Below are 22,389 nucleotides of genomic sequence, written 5' to 3'. Positions count from 1 at the left end.
ATTTTGTACTATAACTTCTACTTCCACGGGTGTGGATGGAGCCAAATTTGTTATGTACTGATTTACCTAGAAAACCAGATAATTCCATGGACAGCCAGTTAAATTTGTAATAATACTTTTTTTCGTGTCAAATCAAATTTTTTCTACTCCAATCAATAGCTACACTTCAACAGGCTGCATTTATCCAAATTTACTGTGCAGCGTTTTTTAGCCAACTCTACAATTTTATCAAGTAACCAGTAACATTTGAAAAAAGATGATTTTTGAACAGCCCTAATGAATCTGCGATTTTGTATTGTAACTAGGGCTGGGCAAAGTCGAGTACCTGATCGACATCATATCAGTATGTCAAATGTGATAATAATAATAATAATAAAATAATAATAAAAAAATCGTTTTTCACTACTTGACTCGAATCATTATGCCAGCCCTAATTGTTACGAGTGGTTTCGTTGGTTATTGTTTCTTATCAACCCTTGGGAAGGGTCATTTCATTCTCAAAGCATGCTAGGGTTGTTCAAAAAAAACTTGATGTTGATGAAATTGTTACGTTTACTAAAAATGCTGTACAATGAACATCGATAAGAATTTTTTCTAATGCAAAATATTTCATTCTAATAACCTTGCTTCTACGGGTGCGGATGGAGCCAAATTTAGTGTCATCGTTTCTTTTATAAGACCAGACAATTTCATGAGGCGTCCAGTAAAACCTAAAATATTATTTTTTCATGTTAAATCTGAGATTTTCTAGTCCAATAGCTCCACTTCAACAGGCTACATTGAGCCAAATTTGATTTGCAAAGATTTTTAGTTAACTCGGCAATTCTATCAAGTAGCCATTAAACTTTGAAAAAGATGTTGTTTTTAAACAGCCCTCCCCTAACGAGTATGCATTATGCAATTTTGTATTGTAACTAGTGCTTTCCTTGTTATTTGTTCTTATCCGCCCTTGTGAAGGGTGACGAAGGTTAGTATTCTATAATCTTCCAGCATGAATAAAGTTCTTTCCATGTCGTTTTGGGAGTGTGAAGAAATAGGTGCGGATGTCGGTTAATTTACATGCCAGCTTGTAATCCTGTATTACGTCGACAGCATGTAGAACTGCACAGTAGGAGGTAAATTTACAATCCCGGTTTGCAAATATACCAGAGAACACGTAGGCTGGATCTACCTCAGGTATCTGTAATATTACAGTCAGGCGTGTAAAGTGAGATTACCGGATGGTTCTAAGTTGGATTTACATTGACTGCCGGTAATGTTATATTACTGCCAAGTGGCTGGCCACCCTGCTTCCAGACATTTCCCGGTAAATCGCGGTTTTTTTTTTTTCAGTGTACAATCGAGCGCAGGTGTTATATCGAAAATTATCATGATGTAAACATAAGGATTGACACATTGATTTGACATATGTAATAGTTGATCATGACTTGACTATTAAATTATTTGCGTTAATTAGACCCGGCGTTGTGGTAAAGATTATTGTGACAACAACAAACTTTTTAGTATCGTTGTTATTAACATATTGAGTTGTAAAACTATGCGTGTCTGAAATGTTCTTGAATGGAAAATTATTCAGCCTTGGTACAAACCACGCAGTGTATTGTGGATATCAGGAAAAATTTTACAAATGTAATTGTCTCCACTAACCAAGACTAAAGATGAAACAACAATTTCCTTTGTTAAACAATAACCGGTGCAATACTTTATCATCGTAATCAGCAGTGAGAATTGAAACACTTTCACACATTATCCGGTGTCAAGATATCACACTAGGTGAATTGACATACCGCCGCTTGATTAATACCTAATCCATTCGCACCATTTCACATACTTTGATCATTACAAAAGTGAATTGGAATATGTTTGCTAGATGCATTCAATTCAGTTAGAAATATCTGGTACACAACAATCGTAATATCAAGGAAGTACTTGCTACGCTGTAATCCACTTAACGTGTTTCGCATTGTTGTTCATTTGTAGTATTGTTTGTTTTTGAACCTCCAAATAATAATTCCCGACATGAAACCAAACCGCTGAAAGTCGTTACCATCACAACGAAACAATTTGTACGATGTTTGTCAAATGCATCCTATAGTTAGGTGTACTAGAATTATTTGTGTAACACATACGCCGACAATGCAATCGAAAATGTTTCCGTTGTCATTCGCTAAAGTAAATGTCATCACAATACTCATCAAGCTGTCGTCTGTAAATCAAGATTACATCCAACTTGTAACTGTATCGTTTAACTACCGGGTTGCATCAGTTTGCTATTTTTGTCATTTAGTGACTGCTGAACATACCAAACGATACACATCCACTTACGAAATACTGTGTTGGTCGTAATTTCCATCATCGTGATAAGTGAAGTACATTTGTTTTGAATTCATAACAATAGACTTTTCTACGACATGATAAATTATTGACAAGTTCTGCTTAGAAGATTGGTTGCATATCACGAAAAATAATATACCACACATATTATTACTGTTACTCCATTCATCGGTATTTTTTCCGTTATCGATTTTCAAACGAGTAAAATTTATTACTTGAGTTGCTCTGCTTACTATATTTAAATGTAAACTCACCCGTCTTTCAACAACAAACAATGTTAAAAAAGTATGCAATCAAACACAACAAGTTTTACGATACTAATTATTATCCCACATAACCCATTTCTTACCGAAGACATATGAAATATATTCATGTTACACGAAAATATTCGCTCATGCTACAAACCTGTACAATGATTGGTGGTGCTTTCAAACTGTTTCGATACCTCAAGAACTTTATTGTCTGAACGGTTGTTCATGTATCGTAATAATCAAGTAGTTCAACATAGAACTAGTATTAACAGAAACACCAGAGTTGTTTACACAAAAGTTTGTATGTGTACAGTATACGAACACCATTTGTAAGTCCAGCACAATTGTGGTATCCATACGAGTTTAGTTAACACAATTTACGACACCGAGGTCGCGTCATCTTTCGTAAGACAACAAACCAAGGCTTCAGGATATGTCCATGTCATAGCAATAAATCAGCTACTCCAACAACAGAGTGCATATGTTTGTAGTTACGGCGCTTACATCTTACACACAAATCAATCTACTTTGCTAACGAAAAGTGGTGAGTCATCATATGGTTGTCCTCACAACTAAAACATACTATCATACAAAATGATCGTTATAGTTTGCACACCAACAGTACATCGTACAAGTAACAAGTCTCGAGAATCCAGTTATTCAAAAAACGTGAAAGTATTTCTACACCAAGTCGTTATGTTGACGAAAGCGTATATTGTAATATCATGATCGATTTGCATTCGTTGGTCACAAACTGTCACTACTCTAAATAATTCTTTTTCACTCAAACACAAACGCATACTTGTCACCATTCGTTTTCATCAAGTACGAGTTCAAGAAACTTACTACGATATGAATTTTTATTTTTATGTTGTGTAAATAGGTAATAATTAATTCAAGTAACACTATATCAACATCATCGAGTTGTGCTAATAGATTTACATGTGGTCTTGTGGTTTTCGTCGGGACATACAGCACGAACTAACTGTAGACTCCTCTCTGTTGTACAGCTACTCGGTAATCGAAATGCATTAACATGTAAACAACGATCTTGTTTCGTCACACCAAAAATATGTTCACTGTCGCGATACTCCGCACAAGACGTGCATAGCCTTTTCACACTCGTAATAGTATACCAACGTCAAGCGATAACGTTTAACAACACCAACGACACTAAAACCACGACGTTTACCTATGTAAAATTACCACTTTCACTTGTCAGTCCATCGTTTACCTGACTAAACATATTATTTTCCTTTGGAGATCTGACGTTTACCCAGAGTAAGAAACCATTTTCACTTGTATATATTTTTTTTCCTCGGCTAACAAACCTTTTTTCACTTGTAAATATTTTTTTTCCTCGGCTAACAAACCTTTTTTCACTTGGAAATATATTTTTTCTCTGGTTAACAAACCTTTTTCACTTGGAAATATATTTTTTCTCTGGTTAACAAACCTTTTTCACTTGGAAATATATTTTTTCTCTGGTTAACAAACCTTTTTCACTTGGAAATCTATTTTTTCTCTGGTTAACAAACCTTTTTCACTTGGAAATCTATTTTTTCTCTGGTTAACAAACCTTTTTCACTTGGAAATCTATTTTTTCTCTGGGTAACAAACCTTTTTCACTTGGAAATATATTTTTTCCCCGGGTAACAAACCTTTTTCCCTGAGCAACAAACCATTTTCACTTGGTGGTCCGTCGTTTACCCGAGTAAAAATATCATTTTCTTTTGGAGATCCGGCGTTTACCGAGTGTAACAATACATTTTCACTTGGAAAAATACTTTTACCTAGAGTAACTAATCATTTTCTCCTGGGTAACAAACCCTTTTCGTCTGGAAACTATCATTTACCTGAGTACCAATACAGTTTTCACTTGGAAATCTACCTTCTCCCTGGTTAACAATATCATTTTCGTTTTGAAAACTGACAACCACACCGGACAATTTGATATTTTTGTATATTGTTACAACGGGCAGTGACAAAATATACACCAACAACGACTCCGATACATTTATCTAATCAAATATTCACTTGCTCTGAAGCATCCCATCAAAATCATTGGTTACTCACATACAATAACAATGAGCTGTTGTACATTGACATGTATGTTTTCGGAATTGGTGAATAAAGGGGTTTCCGATATGTCCGTGATGTCCGGGTTCGTGCTTTGGATTTTCCAGAGTCAAAATGTCTGAATAAAACACCGCCTCGACTTTGGTAGCTGGTTGATACACGGATAATGGTGTTCGGAAAACGGATGAATTTATGTTCCCCATGGCGCTAACAACTCCGGGTTAATTGTGAGTTTCCTCAGGTCTGTTTACTATACTGTGTCTTTACTGATCAATACATGTCGCTCCAGTCAGCTGAAACCGGATCACTAATACGAGAAAGTGTGTGGGGGCCTGATCTGGATATTCACTCATGAACCAACGACCAATATTCAAGTAAACATGTTACAGACAGTGTTTTGTCTCCATGAAAAATACCAACCATCACATACAAGTAACGTCGCGATTGTTCACAAGTATTCGCGTAAACGAGGTGTACAAACAATGTGTCGGGGTACAAACATCATGGAAAACAAATTCATGTTCTCAAGTCTCATCATGCGACGACTCTGTACATTCAATGTGGGCATAGATGACACACGGTATGATACAATTGACAGCGCGTTATGCATGTTGATATATTCTCAGTCAAATATGCGAACCATGCACAATCATATACCCTGATTTTCGCTGAATATCCACAACACCAACAAATCTGTACATTTCTTTTCCCTCAACCTTGACGATAGAGTTGTCATCCCAATGTACCAATCGAGTGTATGGTTCATCAGGTGTAAAATCCAAATCAAATGTCACCAAGGTATCGTTTTTCATTTTTAATATTTCCACTGCTGCATCTTGTCTGTGTCGTAAAACCACGGTGTGGGGCCAGATGAATCTATGGACAGTTACGCGTAGTCCCATATTTACTCGTGGATATGGCTAGGTAACGACGACGTTTTCTCAGCGGTCTGCGTGAGTGAACTGTTTCAATACGTAGCTGGATCAACTAGACCAAAAGTTTCCAACCACGTTTTATAACGACATGTAGAATTACGAGCCAGCGCCCTCTTGCGGAGTGGTTAACATGAAATCAGTCTTCAACCCGCAGAGACACACCTTGGATTACATTATCTAATCGTAATTGAACTCGAGATTCACACACACACACAGAGTCCCTGTTTACGATGTCAATCCGGAGTCACTGCTCACGATGTTTATCTGTAGTCGTTATGTAGGAGTAGCGACATCTGACATATTCATCGCGTGAAAGATTGATAACGATGGTGATCGCCAAATACATTACACCGGGTGAAACACTGCGGCCTCAGCAAAAAAGTTCGCAGGTTAGAACGAGTAATACGCGGAGGGATTGAGCGAGTTACGCAACCCGATTATGTCGAAGTCTGGATCACGATACAAGTCTACCTGAGAATCCGAGCAATCTTGCAAAATCAAGGTGTGAATCCGTGAAAGGGCTGTACTCGTGTGAGATTAATTTTTCACAAGTTGGTGGAGGTCGGTTCAAAATAAGACCATGTTACGTCCAAATATGGCTGCTTGCCTGTCTCCAAGTCATCTATGCCCACATTGAATGTACAGAGTCGTCGCATGATGAGACTTGAGAACATGAATTTGTTTTCCATGATGTTTGTACCCCGACACATTGTTTGTACACCTCGTTTACGCGAATACTTGTGAACAATCGCGACGTTACTTGTATGTGATGGTTGGTATTTTTCATGGAGACAAAACACTGTCTGTAACATGTTTACTTGAATATTGGTCGTTGGTTCATGAGTGAATATCCAGATCAGGCCCCCACACACTTTCTCGTATTAGTGATCCGGTTTCAGCTGACTGGAGCGACATGTATTGATCAGTAAAGACACAATATAGTCAACAGACCTGAGGAAACTCACAATTAACCCGGAGTTGTTAGCGCCATGGGGAACATAAATTCATCCGTTTTCCGAACACCATTATCCGTGTATCAACCAGCTACCAAAGTCGAGGCGGTGTTTTATTCAGACATTTTGACTCTGGAAAATCCAAAGCACGAACCCGGACATCACGGACATATCGGAAACCCCTTTATTCACCAATTCCGAAAACATACATGTCGATGTACAACAGCTCATTGTTATTGTATGTGAGTAACCAATGATTTTGATGGGATGCATCAGAGCAAGTGAATATTTGATTAGATAAATGTATCGGAGTCGTTGTTGGTGTATATTTTGTCACTGCCCGTTGTAACAATATACAAAAATATCAAATTGTCCGGTGTGGTTGTCAGTTTTCAAAACGAAAATGATATTGTTAACCAGGGAGAAGGTAGATTTCCAAGTGAAAACTGTATTGGTACTCAGGTAAATGATAGTTTCCAGACGAAAAGGGTTTGTTACCCAGGAGAAAATGATTAGTTACTCTAGGTAAAAGTATTTTTCCAAGTGAAAATGTATTGTTACACTCGGTAAACGCCGGATCTCCAAAAGAAAATGATATTTTTACTCGGGTAAACGACGGACCACCAAGTGAAAATGGTTTGTTGCTCAGGGAAAAAGGTTTGTTACCCGGGGAAAAAATATATTTCCAAGTGAAAAAGGTTTGTTACCCAGAGAAAAAATAGATTTCCAAGTGAAAAAGGTTTGTTAACCAGAGAAAAAATAGATTTCCAAGTGAAAAAGGTTTGTTAACCAGAGAAAAAATAGATTTCCAAGTGAAAAAGGTTTGTTAACCAGAGAAAAAATATATTTCCAAGTGAAAAAGGTTTGTTAACCAGAGAAAAAATATATTTCCAAGTGAAAAAGGTTTGTTAACCAGAGAAAAAATATATTTCCAAGTGAAAAAAGGTTTGTTAGCCGAGGAAAAAAAATATTTACAAGTGAAAAAAGGTTTGTTAGCCGAGGAAAAAAAATATATACAAGTGAAAATGGTTTCTTACTCTGGGTAAACGTCAGATCTCCAAAGGAAAATAATATGTTTAGTCAGGTAAACGATGGACTGACAAGTGAAAGTGGTAATTTTACATAGGTAAACGTCGTGGTTTTAGTGTCGTTGGTGTTGTTAAACGTTATCGCTTGACGTTGGTATACTATTACGAGTGTGAAAAGGCTATGCACGTCTTGTGCGGAGTATCGCGACAGTGAACATATTTTTGGTGTGACGAAACAAGATCGTTGTTTACATGTTAATGCATTTCGATTACCGAGTAGCTGTACAACAGAGAGGAGTCTACAGTTAGTTCGTGCTGTATGTCCCGACGAAAACCACAAGACCACATGTAAATCTATTAGCACAACTCGATGATGTTGATATAGTGTTACTTGAATTAATTATTACCTATTTACACAACATAAAAATAAAAATTCATATCGTAGTAAGTTTCTTGAACTCGTACTTGATGAAAACGAATGGTGACAAGTATGCGTTTGTGTTTGAGTGAAAAAGAATTATTTAGAGTAGTGACAGTTTGTGACCAACGAATGCAAATCGATCATGATATTACAATATACGCTTTCGTCAACATAACGACTTGGTGTAGAAATACTTTCACGTTTTTTGAATAACTGGATTCTCGAGACTTGTTACTTGTACGATGTACTGTTGGTGTGCAAACTATAACGATCATTTTGTATGATAGTATGTTTTAGTTGTGAGGACAACCATATGATGACTCACCACTTTTCGTTAGCAAAGTAGATTGATTTGTGTGTAAGATGTAAGCGCCGTAACTACAAACATATGCACTCTGTTGTTGGAGTAGCTGATTTATTGCTATGACATGGACATATCCTGAAGCCTTGGTTTGTTGTCTTACGAAAGATGACGCGACCTCGGTGTCGTAAATTGTGTTAACTAAACTCGTATGGATACCACAATTGTGCTGGACTTACAAATGGTGTTCGTATACTGTACACATACAAACTTTTGTGTAAACAACTCTGGTGTTTCTGTTAATACTAGTTCTATGTTGAACTACTTGATTATTACGATACATGAACAACCGTTCAGACAATAAAGTTCTTGAGGTATCGAAACAGTTTGAAAGCACCACCAATCATTGTACAGGTTTGTAGCATGAGCGAATATTTTCGTGTAACATGAATATATTTCATATGTCTTCGGTAAGAAATGGGTTATGTGGGATAATAATTAGTATCGTAAAACTTGTTGTGTTTGATTGCATACTTTTTTAACATTGTTTGTTGTTGAAAGACGGGTGAGTTTACATTTAAATATAGTAAGCAGAGCAACTCAAGTAATAAATTTTACTCGTTTGAAAATCGATAACGGAAAAAATACCGATGAATGGAGTAACAGTAATAATATGTGTGGTATATTATTTTTCGTGATATGCAACCAATCTTCTAAGCAGAACTTGTCAATAATTTATCATGTCGTAGAAAAGTCTATTGTTATGAATTCAAAACAAATGTACTTCACTTATCACGATGATGGAAATTACGACCAACACAGTATTTCGTAAGTGGATGTGTATCGTTTGGTATGTTCAGCAGTCACTAAATGACAAAAATAGCAAACTGATGCAACCCGGTAGTTAAACGATACAGTTACAAGTTGGATGTAATCTTGATTTACAGACGACAGCTTGATGAGTATTGTGATGACATTTACTTTAGCGAATGACAACGGAAACATTTTCGATTGCATTGTCGGCGTATGTGTTACACAAATAATTCTAGTACACCTAACTATAGGATGCATTTGACAAACATCGTACAAATTGTTTCGTTGTGATGGTAACGACTTTCAGCGGTTTGGTTTCATGTCGGGAATTATTATTTGGAGGTTCAAAAACAAACAATACTACAAATGAACAACAATGCGAAACACGTTAAGTGGATTACAGCGTAGCAAGTACTTCCTTGATATTACGATTGTTGTGTACCAGATATTTCTAACTGAATTGAATGCATCTAGCAAACATATTCCAATTCACTTTTGTAATGATCAAAGTATGTGAAATGGTGCGAATGGATTAGGTATTAATCAAGCGGCGGTATGTCAATTCACCTAGTGTGATATCTTGACACCGGATAATGTGTGAAAGTGTTTCAATTCTCACTGCTGATTACGATGATAAAGTATTGCACCGGTTATTGTTTAACAAAGGAAATTGTTGTTTCATCTTTAGTCTTGGTTAGTGGAGACAATTACATTTGTAAAATTTTTCCTGATATCCACAATACACTGCGTGGTTTGTACCAAGGCTGAATAATTTTCCATTCAAGAACATTTCAGACACGCATAGTTTTACAACTCAATATGTTAATAACAACGATACTAAAAAGTTTGTTGTTGTCACAATAATCTTTACCACAACGCCGGGTCTAATTAACGCAAATAATTTAATAGTCAAGTCATGATCAACTATTACATATGTCAAATCAATGTGTCAATCCTTATGTTTACATCATGATAATTTTCGATATAACACCTGCGCTCGATTGTAAGAAACTACGATGGTCATACTTTCAAATGTCGTATACTCAAATATATTATGTTAACCTCAAGTCGCCGACACCGAGAAGTAATTACTTTTGTCTTACAAAATATACCGCATAGTAATTTCTTTGTCTTGTGGCATAGTAACGACTTTTACAGTTGAACAAAAAAGACGAGTTGGTGGTATATGCCTAAAACCGAACTTGATATGTTTGTGGGTTGTAGTGATTACTTGCGTAGTCTTGTCTACTTTTCGTATGGACACTTTTTGTTTTGGTTGGGTAACGGATTGACTTGACAAGGCTTTTTTGTATTTTACTCTTTTGTGTATGGGAAGATGTTAAAATGTTGAGCTGTAATACTATTTCCGTTCACTCGATTGCAACAAAAAATAACCAGATAGCTTGTTGAAGGTTTCGACAAATAGATTGAAATATTCCGATTTAACTCATCGCGTTACAAGTCGATTGCGGTATGCACAAGTGGTTGTCAAGTTAGAAATATTTACAACAGGTGCTATTTCATTGCTTGATTCTATTGTGTGTAGTAACACATTAAAATATCATGATAGTATAGTGAAATTATTTACTGAAACACTATTTGACAAACGAAAACTCAGTCGTGAATAGAGTTGTAAGTTTCAAGGATTGTTTCAAAGTATGATCTTGAAATGTGACTGGATCAAAGTTGGTAGTCATGTTTGTCAATCTATTTCAATTTAGACTATGCCAAAGTCGAGATATTTCATTTTGGATTACCTCAATTTACCTATAGAACATCTCGCGAATGGATTCCGATGCCACACTATAACATTTTTGATGATAAGGACTCAAGGGTTTTCAATCAACAATACCTAGATTTTTTTGGTAATGCTAGAGTTGGCCAAATGATAAGTTGCGTGTTTTTGTTAGGCGTTTGATTTCTCAGAAATAAATACAATTATTGTATGTGTATACTTGCGATTTCTTGATTCTTATTTAGTTAGTTGGTATTGATTCTATAGGTGTGAAACAGTGGCGTGGAATGTGTGAATAATTCGATGCGACTGAAGTTGGAGTCAGCAATATTCAGGTTACGTTCGAATCAACTGATCGCGGTAAATGGATTTCTCAAAGGATTAGAGTTGTACCGGATCAACACATTCAAATACGAATCAACTTGGTTTGTGTAGTGAGTTTCATTTCAAGTTGACAAATTGACACATTGCTTGAATATTCTCATGATTCTTATCATGCAACTAAAGTCAACCACGTTCCGAAGTGTCCAAACATATAGCAACCGCCAGAAAGTGTGAAATTGTTGGTTTTTTGAATCACCGTCTGCGACGGCTCTGTGACAAACTAATTACCGAAATATTACCTTGTGACCGATCGGTATGTCTGTAACACCAAGTCATGAGCGATCGCTGTCTGGAGCATTACCCTGTGAGCGGACGTGGGATTTTAAAATTATTTCACACCTTTCTGAATAAGCGTTCACTTCACAAAGGATTAGGGTTAGAGCAGAAATCAGTGACAATTTATCGCTATTCAAGTTACCGACACTGTGGTTCTGTTATTCGTTATTATTAAAGCTTACGAGTGAAATCAAGTTCTGTGGCAAACTGCTTACGAAAATTTCACCGCGTGAGCGATCGATGCCTGTAACACCAAGTCGCGAAAGATGGCTATGTCCGAGACATTATCTTGTCAGTGCTCGCGGGGTTTTGCAAATATTTCACACCTTTTTGAATAAGCGTTAACTTCACAAAGGATTACGGCTAGAATAGAAATAAGTGACAGTTTGTTGGTATTCAAGTCTCGCCGGTGGTGTATCTCTTATTCGGCGCTTATTACACTTATCATGAAATTAGAGTGAGAACATAAAGCATCAAGTTGTTGTTTTCGAATTTTGATGTCGAGGTGATAAATTTACGCAATCAATTACAATTCAACTTCGGTTGTGTATTGAGTGATAGATCAGTAAAAAAGGTGAGTCACGACCACGAGTTTTCACGATATACACATTAACAAAGATTCATTCATATGACTATTTACTTGATACATATTCAACACCGGTCGAGAGATGCATATACCCGAAAGTATGAATTACCACCGCCACACCGGTTGAGCGATTCATATACCGAAAATGGTTACCGGTCGAGAGATGGCTATACCCGAAAGTGCGATATGCCGACGCACCCATAAGAATACATGGCGAATCACCAGAGATCGCGTAAGAATACATGACAGACACATCATCGCGAGGAAAGAGAACACGATCGGTCATTTGACACGACTAAACTACGACATCATATTTCAAAATTTACGATCAAACTATTTCACACTGACTGGTCTAGTGTAATAATCGATAGTAGCACACAGCTGCGTATGGGCAACAATTCAGCGCGCAGGTCATTCGGAATATAGGTCGCACTGCTTAATCCTCTTGCAAGCCACGTTTCCGTTTGTGCGGTTATTGTTGGTGACTATTCAACACCACGCGAGAGATGGTTGAAAGTGCGAATCACGACCGCACCCATAAGAACACATGGCGAATCACCACAGATCCCGTAAGAATACACGACAGGCGAATCGCCGCCACCGCCTATAGCAAAAAAGGCGAGTCACGACCACGAGTTTTCACGGCGAATCACGACCGCGGCCTATACCCGAAAAGGCGAATCACGACCGCACCCATAAGAACACATGGCGAATCGCGACCCCGCCATAAGAGATAAGAGGCGAATCGCCACCCCGGGTTTCCAGGCGAATCGCCACCCCGCCCATAAGAACCCCATTGCAGGTCACGAGCGATCTATACTACTACTCGCCTTGGAAATGACATTCACAATTAGAGTTCAAAATGAAAAGAACGCTATAGCTAACCATCTTATTCACTAGTAAGTAGCTTTCTATCGCCGTCGTATACATTCAAGTGCGTAGAGCAAGGTTATACGTTACGCCGAATACTTTAGACATGACTGTCTGCATGCCTTATCTTCAATACTCGCGGCACAACTGAGAATCTGTGACGGCACACAGTTTTGGAATTCCCAACCGCGGCTCTCAGAGACGTATGCGGATCCGAAGTAGCCTTCCTGCGTCTCTAATTGAATATGCCCCTAAAATAATATACACGACAGTTGTTGTGGGTTTCTATGAATATTTATAGTCAATTTCTGTATATGAATGCTAGAATGGGTGATATTAATTATGTCTAAAGCCGTCCAATGCCGCTTCTGAAAACCGGGAAAGAGATTTCTTGCAGACTAGCGTCAAACGCATGGATTAATAGCCGTCAGACAATGATATATCTTGAGTTCTGCTGGTCATGGACCTTTATATATCGTCTATGTGAAGAGTAAATTTCGACACAATTTTACAAATATCGAAATGACGGCTTAGAGTCAAGTATAAATTGCAGTACGTTCAATATTACGCAGAGCATAATCCCGCAAACTTGTGCATTACGTGATGGAATGTGTAAAGAGTAATCACATACCGAGATGATAGTATACAGTAGTAATGATAGGCATTTCAGCTTATTTCAATGTACAGGATTCGCCGAATTGCGTCTATCAATGCTTAAATAACCGATATCAAATCTAAGTCTATGTGCAAGCTTTTGAATTAGCTGGATGGTTACATCCAGAGGTATAGGCAAGCTACCTTTACATTTGGTTATAGTAGCCTACTCGGTAGTTTTCATGCGTTCCCATACGTTCCCCAAAGTTTGAAATGCGGCTCCGATGTACAAAATGTTGGGAACCACTTCTCTATACTTTTAACGAGTGCGGGCATTGATATGAGGCAGCAATTCGGATATTATCAACGAGAATATCGGTCTGGTGTAAAAAATCATGCATGTCAAGATACACACCATCGAAACAACGGAACAACATCGACATGCAACCCGCTATCGTGAATGGAAATTTTTCCGTGCTATCAATTGGCGGCCGTTCTGGCACAAGTAAAATAAACTGGTAACACGAAATTAAAACATGACGTTCAATGCGTATATTATGTCCATTTTGTGAGTCTTTACCATCATCCCGCATCTTGACCTCCCTTTAAGTCTACGCTTCTGTGATTATAATCCTGGATGCTTGCAACATTTGAGTTTAGCAATCGTGAACGAGAAGACGAACATTGTTTATAACGCTTGTACGGATATAAATTCTTATCGGCAGCTAATAGTTCGACATTTGTGTTCAATTTGCACCACTCCTTTGGCTACTTTGGGGAGTCTGACTTTGGCGATTACCATTGCTACTGGACGATGCAAAGAAGCAAGCAAGCTCGTTTTGCCTTGTCACCGTCTGCATTAACTAGGAGTCAATCGTGTGAATATGAGTCAACGTTTTAGAGCAGTGGTTCTCGAACTTTTTTAGACACGCCCCCCATCCCCCTTTATGATAATGAAAGATTTTACGCCCCTCGTTTCGGACCGCTGTTTCAGAATCGGACAGTCACCGCATGGTTCACTTTGAATAGTTTCGATTACTGGTGCTTCTTGTAGAACTTCCGCTAATCTCAGTTTCGCTTCCAAGGCTTGAAAAGACGGAAGATGTGAAGACGAAAAGATCCGACGGTACGACAAACACGAGACATTACAACTTTTCGACGTCAACGGACCAACGTTATTACTGATGAGATTCAATCACTCAGCGAAACTCGGCGACGAGCAGAAGTCCGCAACCAGCAGGAACAAATCGAAACTATCGACAGTCTGTAGAATCTGCGGGGCCCGAATCTTGATATTTCGTGACCTTCAGATTGCTATATATACAGAAAATATTGAAACCGCCCAATAATGACTAAAAGACTAAACCTATTTCGTGATCACATGTTGACATTTGTTGCATAATCATTTTCTCAGATTGCCATTTGCGCGCTTATATCAACATCTGACAATTGCACATATACATGCCAGACAAGGAGTAATCGTGATTAGTAATCGCAATCGATTGCGACGATTACAGCATTTTCAAGTATAATCGTAATCGTGATCGGCTATTTTAGATATATAACTGATTTCTTTATGAAAGAACGATGACTTTTTTTTGTACAAAGACTGTGACGTGAACTCAACAGTGAACATTCTTGAGCTATACGATATTATACCAGATAATTGATGGTAGAAACGTCGTATTTTCAAATGCCACTGCCCATTATTATGTCACGAGTGTAGGCTTTGCTCGTCATTGCGTGTCGAATTATCCAAACGGTGTAAATAGATATTCGAGGTACATGTAGTTGTGTGATTGTAAGAAGGCCCGCCATGCCTAATTTCAGGTTATCAACACTAGGGCTCTTCAAAAATGACTTTTTTTCTCAAATCGTACTGGCTACTTGATAAAATTGTTAGGCTACCTAATTTAAGCCTACACACAAAATTTGGTTCAATTCCAGCCGGTAACCGCTTTGCTACAGGAGAAGAAAATTTCTATTTATTATATAAAAATAAATAAATAATAAAAAATTTGAAAATTTTCTGTTCACCCCATGAAAGTGTTAGGCTGTCTATAGAAACGATGCTCACCAAATTTGGTTCAATTCCAACAAGTGGAAGCGGAGTTATTGCCGTCAAAAAATTTTGATTTGAATAAAATAGTATTTACGGTGAGCATAACTATAATAAATAAACAAAGAATCGGTCACCGTAAATACTATTGAATCCGAACAGGAGTGGACTAAACAATGGGGGGAAGAGCCATATGGAATTCCGACAACGGAAGAACGGCTGGAACGGCAATCCTGCTCTCCAATAGAATAAATCACATGAAGGTGACTAACCAGAAAGCAGATGCCAGTGGAAGATTCCTTCGAATCAGGATACAGACAGGTACCCAAAATCTGACAATAACAAACCTGCACGGTTTTAATAACAGAGCACTAAGAAGGGGTCAGCTAAGGCAATTAGCGGCAAGAACAAGCGATACGACCAACCACATCGTAGCCGGGGACTTCAATGGAGTAGACAACGCAAAGCTGGATCGACAACCGACACATACAGCAAAAAACGATGGAGACGCCAGATACAGCAATGTGATAATGCAAACGATGGGAGTGCGTGACCTCTACCGAGCAAAGAACGGAGAGAAGAAGGACTTCACCTTCTTCTACCCCACGGGCATGTCCAGAATAGATAGAATCTATGCCACAAAAGGTATTTCCACATTGAATTGCAAACATATCGTATGTCCCATTTCAGATCACGACGCAGTAGTCGCAGTAGTAAAAATGGGGAACAGTGAAACCAGAATAACAACCTGGAAGAATAACACCCAAATCTACGAGTCAGAAACCCACAAAACCGAAATGGAACGGAAATGGGCCCAGTGGAAAACTCTGTACCCGATCCTATACAACGGCAAATTGGAATGGTGGATAGCAATAAAAGAACGAATTAAACACCTCGCAATCAAACAAGCACGGGAAATGAGGCGACTAAACGAGAAACGGCACAGGGAAAACATACAAGAACTCGAAACAGTAAGAGAAAATGTGATCAAAAAAAACCTTCCATTTTCTGCATACAATAGAATAAAACGAAAACTTTGGAAACTGGAAATGGGAGACCTATGGAAACTACGGAAGGAAGCAAAAGCGGCAGAAGACTCGTTACTCGACTACGATCCATACGCGCTCTGCAAAGAAATAAGAACAAGGAAAGAGAACGCCTCAATCTGCGAACTAAGGAAGCCAGATGGTGACATAACCACAGACGAGAAAGAAATAAGAAACATTGTGGAGAACTTCTACAAAGACTTATACAGTAAGAAAAACACGAACGAAATAATAAAAAAACCAATATTACAGATTCCAAAAGAAACGGATGTCCGAGAAACAGCGAGAAAAGATCGAAGCTGAAATAAAAGAGGAGGAACTACGGATGGCAATAATGCAGCAACCCAAAAACAAGACCCCGGGAGAGGACGGAATAAGCGTGGAATTCTACATGCAAAATATAGACACAATCGCAGAAGAACTAACGAAGGTATTCAATGAAATCTACTTGAAACAAGAAATACCGGAAATTTTGCAAGCGGAATAATCAAGGTGATTTACAAGAAAGGAGAAAGAAACGATATCAAAAATTATAGGCCTATATCTCTACTAAATGTAGATTACAAAATATTAACGAAAATATTCTCCAACAGAATAAAAACTGTCCTCCCGACGATAACCCATGAGCAGCAATTTGTCAATCCGCCACGCCGCATTGGAGACCTGAATCTCCACATACGAGAAATTGCCGCGGACATGAAAGATAAGGAAAAAGGAGCGATGGTATCGATAGATTTTAAAAAAGCCTACGACTCCATAAACCATGATTTCATGTACGGCACAATTAAAAACGCAGGCTTCGGCCCTCTCTTTCAGGGATTCATCCGCAAAATATATGAAAAAAGCACAGCGAAGATATCCCTCAACGGACAAACCAAAGGAAGAATACGCATCGACTCCGGAATAAAACAAGGTGACCCTCTTTCAATGCTAATATTCACTATCGTCACAGAGCCGCTTCTACAACACTTGAGTCAGGAAATAAAGGGACACAGACTGGCGGGCTTCCAAAAACAAACAGTCGTCCTCTCCTACGCTGACGATGTAACGCTGACGCTGGCCGAAGAAAAAGACGCGGAACAAGCAATGCACATTATCCGCAGTTTTGGAGAAGCGAGCGCACTAGAGATAAACGAGGAAAACACGCAAGCCATAAGCTACGAACGAAAAAAATGGAGGAAAAACACACACAATACTATGTGGGTTAAACAACTAACAATTCTGGGTCTCACTATAACCCAGGATGAAAAGACAACCGAACCGTGATGGAAAAACGCGCTCGACACTGCAGTGGACAAGCTGCAAGAAATGCAAAAAATGAACTTCAAGGCACACGAGAAGATATCACTCATTCGCTCAAACATCTTACCTCTCTTTACATACGCGGCTGCGACATCGAGATTTCCAAAAGGTATGCGTGCTAGGTTAAGAAGAGAGATAATGACTTTTATCTTTGAAAAGGACAAAAAAATGGACTACGAAAAAGTGATCCAAAAAACGGACAAAGGAGGGCTCGATTTAATCGACATTCCAAGAATAACGGACGTCAGGTTCACCAAGCACGCAAGAAGATTCGTAAAAAATTCCGAAAAAACACCAAAGGAAGACTGGGAAAGGAGATTAGATCACCAGCTCTCCATCCTCTTGAAAAGGTACCGAACAGTCCCTTTGAATAACACCAGACCCCATTCTTTTCAGCCACTCGCGCACTGGAAACAGACCAACGAGACGTTGAAAGATCTTCAAATTGAAAAGGAGAATATAGACAAAAGCAAGAGAATATATCAAGACACGCTGGAAAAGGAGCACCGCAGAGAAATAAGGGAAATGGAGGGTCCAAGCTGGAACAACATCTACAGCAACTGCCTAACGAAAGACCAAATACACCTCAACTGGAGAATAGCCCACAACCTACTCCCAACCTGGGATAGGATGTATGCAAGATTGGCCGCGAAAACGACTCATTGCGCTTTTTGTGAAATTCACACAGAAACTCACGTGCACCTCTTTACCAAATGCAAAGCCACCCAAACAGTAATACGTCTCTTTCTAGACCTTTGGGAAGAAACCACCAACGAACGGAAGCAGAACGCCGATCTTGGAAGCATCATACTAATGAAGCTGAATGAACTCACCAAGAGAAGTAACATCAATTCGCTAATTAAATTGATCTCTATTTTCAAACAGACCATTTGGCAAGCAAGAAACAGAAAAATCAGGAACAGTCCGGAAATTGACACAAAATGGATCCAAAATTCAATGCTAAGAAGAATTGAAAGGAGACCCCAGATCGAGGAAGACGAGAAAACGGAAGAAATTCTGAGCGAAATCAGAGAGCGGGCGCGCGCGCTAGGCTTGAACAACACTGCCCTCTTGCGGCCCTAGTTTTCCATTTCAACCTACCATACGAACGGATGCTACCAACACGAAGACTTTCCGCCACTCCGAAACCCAACTCGCAAGACCCTGTCAATATGGAACGGGCAGCTTCCTAAAAAAAACCGTGGGCAAATCTTGCATTTATTGAAAACTATGAAACCGTCAACGAATTTATGTTGAAACTTGTTACATGTTATAATATTGTAAATATCAGTTTTTGCATACAAAACGATATTGTGTTGCATACTTAATATTATTATTGCAATTGTAGCAATAAGCTTTTTTTCCATGCGATGCAATAAATAAAAAGTTGACAGCCTAACACTTTCATGGGGTGAACAGAAAATTTCCAAATTTTTTATTATTTATTTTTATATAAGAAATAGAAATTTTCTTGTCGTGTAGCAAAGCGGTTACTGGCTGGAATTGATCCAAATTTTATGTGTAGGCTTGAATTAGGTGACCTAACAATTTTATCAAGTAGCCAGTACGATTTGAGAAAAAAAGTCATTTTTGAAGAGCCCTAATCAACACACTCAGAAGCAGTATTGGGATGGCTCTAGTCAACTTTTTTCGTATGGCTTGACTTGACTGGAGTCACTTTGCAAAAATGTCGACCAATCTTAAACAATCCTATTGATGCTGCAATCAAATTTCTTTAATTTATTTAACTTCAAGCTCCAAGAAAGTTGTTGGACAACAGACATAGTACTGATGGGCTGGACCGTCCAAAATTGGCTGAAAACCAACCAACTATGTTATTTAGTGCTTTCATACGGGCATGGGTAGGGGATATTGACGACTTTGTGCTATCCATACCAAGTATAAAAAGACAGATGGGCTAATCGTCTTGAGGTTTCGCATGAAATATTTGAATCATTCCACAAGACCTACCCAATCATGTTGCTTTACACTGGGATAGAAAGTTGACTAAAGACAGATTTGGAACTAACTATCAGTATCAGTTTATTATTATTTTTATCATTTCAAAACACAGCAAAACTGTGATACAATGGTAAGATTGGATAGTGTCGAAACGACTTGGAGTAGTCTTTAGACACCCACTTAGCCTAGGCGACGTAGCAAGCGGCATGTACATTGCACACTGCACAGCGACCAGTGCACTAGTTGTAGTTTATCCCTCATCGTGACTGATAAAACTGGAGATGGATATGTGGAATATTTCAATTTCATGCATTTGGTTACGGTTGACTATACCTCCATTGCAAGTGGTTCATTTTGTATTCGATTCCTTTGCTGCTCCAGATTCGGCTGATCAGCTCATATCTATCTAACTGTGGCGTGCAGCATTATATGTATTGAAATTTGTGCTAGGTAAATCCCGGATCGCTTGTAATCAACATTGCAAGAATTATACATAATTACATTGCGTTTGCAGGTAACTGCTGTCTTTTTTTTTAATAAAAATAAGCAGGAATTGGCAATAAATTAACTCCTTAAAGAATACTCTGGTCATCGCTTCGCCAATGTAGAAAGAGTCAGAAAGAGTCAAAGACAAAATAAATGATTGTGAAATTCTGTTCTGACATTTTTGTCAATCTCAAATTAGTGACCGTTGCAAACATTTTTCTCAAGTTATGTGTCTATTAACTTGCAGTGGTCATGCAAATTTCGTGGCCAATATTTTCAGTTATATGCATCATGCCATTTAAAGTTCAACGTGTACACTTGCAAAGTTCCGTATAACAGATTTTGTTGATATAATTTTTCAGCTATAGCACAATGCTTATGAAGTTCAATGCGAATCTCGTAATGCAGTATATCTATTTTTGCTTATATAAGCCTGCAATAGACTATTTTTACAAGCATTCGGTCTCGGTGTGTTAGTGGAGCGCCAGAGACGAGGAGCATTATTGTAATATGGCATTTTCTGACCTGTCAAGTGCTCAGCTGGTAGGGTAGGAAAATACACTTCAGACCAGTTTTTCTCAACCGGGGGTCCGTGACGCATTTTAAGGGGGTTCGCGTAACCTCTAAATTTGGAAAATGATTGATAACCTAATCTGTGTCTTTTTAATTAGGGAAAGCATGAGACAGTTTCGCTTCATAATTGCTAGCACGTTAGGACTCACATCATTAAAATGGTCGTTTGAGATGACATATCCGACCGTGCGAACTCATTTTAATTGTCAATTGCCAAAAGCCTTCCGATACAAACATATTGCTGTTTAGTGATGTTTTGTTGGGGTTTGTGGAAAAATGAAATGCTGGAGATAACAAGATCAAACAGGACCACCTCTAAATATTTGCAAAACATTTTTGATTTGGAGTTGTCAGTCTCAGCAAATTAGTAAACAGTGGTATGAAATAGAAATTCCTGAATTTTGTTCCTATTGGCCGTGGTGCAAATAACCAACTGGTGAAAATCATCAAATTATTCTTGTAATCATCATCATCAACAACAACAGCAACAGCACATGGCACCAATATAACTTCCAACCGGACCCCTGGTCCAACCTAGTCATTTCTTCTTCTTTTTATTGTTAATATGGAAAAACTGGCGCTTTCAACCGATGATGGTTATTTGCGCCACGTTTTGTATATATTGGATGAAAAGATCAAAAAAGGCAATAGATATATCCGAAGAAACTATTCGCAGGGGAGAATAAATTCTATAACTGGTATAGTGAAGCAATGGAGAATCAATATATTTTGTAAAGAGAAAGCAACGTTTTCATTGGCACCATGATCAATCAAAAAGCGGCGATGAAATTCAAAATTATTACATCTCATCAGTCAATGGGAAACAGTGTCAGCATAAGGAACACACGGGGGAGTCGGCACACCCAATCTTGAATAAGCGGGAGTTGAGACGGCAATTACCTGACCGAAGAAAAAATAGTATTCGATCATAATAACGATTGTTCGTGAGGGAGAGGCGATTGAAAATTGTTTTTTGAAGCTGTTTATAGCTGCTTCCTTTTTGATCGCGGGTGTAATCATTGTTCCGAAGTTGCTGGCAATGCTCGAGTATTATAACTCTTGTGTCTTTTGCTGGCGTGTCGATATCGAATTCTGTAGCTGGAGATTCCTCGCCGCCTCTTTTGCGTATGCGTCTGCAATTCCATTTCCCGAGATGCCAACGTGACATTTCTATTTATGACCGTGTCAAAGTTCACTCTATCATCTCGTCAATGGGCAAGCAGTCGCCAAATTGGCTTTGAATTCACATGGTTTACGTTTCTTTTATTTTACCGGTACTAAAGTTCGCTATATGTCATCTCTTCGATGAGTAATTTGCGCATTGTCCATGATATTCATAGTCAGTACCATTCGATAAATGCATCGCATCACAGATCAGCTGATCATCAGTTATGGATTATT

The 22,389-nt window shown here is 38.4% G+C and overlaps 1 protein-coding gene across 2 annotated transcripts in view; it reads left to right on the top strand.

Annotated features, from left to right (window-relative positions):
* The window catches only part of LOC145439865 (uncharacterized), a 437,408-nt gene that overhangs the window by 350,514 nt on the left and 64,505 nt on the right, over window positions 1-22,389 (top strand). The gene's annotated exons all lie outside the window — the stretch shown is intronic.

Source organism: Botryllus schlosseri, chromosome 5 (assembly GCF_051294905.1).
Source record: "Botryllus schlosseri isolate E-star chromosome 5, Bs_hap1, whole genome shotgun sequence".
Classification (NCBI taxonomy): domain Eukaryota; kingdom Metazoa; phylum Chordata; class Ascidiacea; order Stolidobranchia; family Styelidae; genus Botryllus; species Botryllus schlosseri.
Note: the sequence above shows the minus strand (reverse complement) of the source record. Positions and strands in the feature narration are given on the sequence as shown.